The sequence below is a fragment of the Pseudophryne corroboree genome, chromosome 3, assembly GCF_028390025.1.
Source record: "Pseudophryne corroboree isolate aPseCor3 chromosome 3, aPseCor3.hap2, whole genome shotgun sequence".
NCBI lineage: Eukaryota > Metazoa > Chordata > Amphibia > Anura > Myobatrachidae > Pseudophryne > Pseudophryne corroboree.
Genome location: NC_086446.1, coordinates 598,735,763 through 598,737,766, shown reverse-complemented (window position 1 = coordinate 598,737,766; position 2,004 = coordinate 598,735,763). Strand labels below are relative to the sequence as shown.

General features: G+C 44.0%; 1 pseudogene; it reads right to left on the bottom strand.

Annotated features, from left to right (window-relative positions):
• Nucleotides 1-570: 570 nt before the first annotated feature.
• Nucleotides 571-689, bottom strand: LOC134896329 (5S ribosomal RNA; annotated as a pseudogene).
• Nucleotides 690-2,004: the final 1,315 nt, after the last annotated feature.

Genomic DNA, 2,004 nt, shown 5'->3' with positions numbered 1-2,004 from the left:
GGAGGAGTACTACTATACTGTATACTACTATACTACTTGCTGAAGTGATATTTATAGAGTCATAGGGAGAGGACGTGGCTGGCGTCCTCTCCGTTTAGAGAAGAGAGAGACACAGTATACTATTTTGGGGAGCATTATTAGGAGGAGTACTACTATACTGTATACTACTATACTACTTGCTGAAGTAATATTTATAGAGTCATAGGGAGAGGACGTGGCTAGCATTCCCTAAAAAAGATGGAATGTTCAGATCTTAATTATGCTTTGATAAGTCCATATAGGAAGATAGCTACATACCATGCTGCTTCCGTCTGCCAAAGATCTGTACAAACTGTGTTTGTATTAATAAAGCCCTGACTAGGGTTGATTTCAAGAGAGGGAAAACCCCCAGACTGAGATCTAACCCTAATGATTTGAGTCTGTCTTGGAGAAATTGCAATCGATGGACAAGGGTGGGATCTTATTAGTGATGAGCGGATTCGGTTTTACTCGGATTTTATCACTGAAAATAGTGAGAATAAGTAGAAGTGGTGATCCTGCTGTTAGTGTTATCCCACAGGGAATGTGGTCTTCCTACTGCACTGGGTATTCCCTAGCGGTCGCCCATCTAGGTACTGACCTAGCCCACCTCCGTTTAGCTTCCAAGATCGGACGAGATCGGGCGTGGGCGTAGGGGTATGGTCGTAGGAGGACTTGCCCTGTGCCACTAATGAGAGTGCACCGAAAAAGAGAGATGGTTTTCTTCGGAGAGAGGGATGAGGGAAAAGATGGGGAGAAAGAATGGTGTAGATCTTGTAAGCGTGAATCTGCTGTCCTCGTTAGACGGGAGAAACGTGTCTCCTGGGGGACACGTTCACCAGAATCGTGGATGAGAGTTCACGGAAGAAAGAAAAGAGGGGAAAAGCAAAAGAGAGAAAGAAGAATAACAATTGATGTTGAAGCCACTGCAATGTGGGGTCCCTTGTGGATGAGTGTTACGATATTGAGCAAGGACCAATATTGCCGTACTGTGAGAAAAAAACAATTCTGACAGGAGGAAGGAGATATTACAGGACCCCCTGTGGACGTGTAACTACAGTACCTGCGGTGGACCCGATGCAGGACCACACCCCACCCCTTGTCCTTCCTGTATGTTTATAGGTTATACATTGGAGCGCCAGTGATATTAATAAGCATAGTAATTAATTTCCAACACAATAAGTCATGAACAGAAACATACAGAAACCTATTTAGTTGTGCTGATTACAGTCTTTAGAACCACATGCAATTGTCAGACAGGCGTGATATACACAGGACTAAACAAAATTGAGACAAAATGAAAAAATGAAAAAAACACAGTTTGAGATGCTTGAAACAGACTTAACTGCGGGACCACATTCCATCTGTCCCTGTTAGTTCAGTAAGGGATTGGACAGATATGGAGTATAAAGTATACCTGAGGATGCCAGCCATCACAGAATGAGGAATTTTTTTCCGCATCTAACAGTATTATAGCTGAAGCATCAGGACTGGTATTTATAGAGCAAGTGATAGTTAAGTATCACCCTAAGCTTAGTTTTAATACCCCTGTAAAAATCCACAATGGCAATGTGCAAAAGAATCTCACTAAGCTAGTGATAATTTAGGTTTAGGCAAAAAAAGCCAGTTCATTACTACAGGTAAGTATCAAATATCACCCATGCAGTCTTCAGGTAGGAGAGGGGCCCGCAGGAAAGAGGGGAAAACGCGTTTCACCCGGTCACGGGCTTGTTCACTTCCATTAAGAGCAGCTGGTGTATGCTGAGTAGCTGAGTATTTAAAGCCCCCTTCATTCACTAGCAACCAATGATTGTGGCTGGGGGCGGGATCAAAGTAGACGAGCCTGCTGGCTGTATAGCGCTGGGAGGGCTTCTATATGGTAAGGGATAGACAAGGAGATTAGTAGGTGGACGGACGCTATATTACGCGTTTCCGCCTGTAATTAGTCAGCCACATGAGAGCGGACCTCCCTGAGCGGCATAGCAT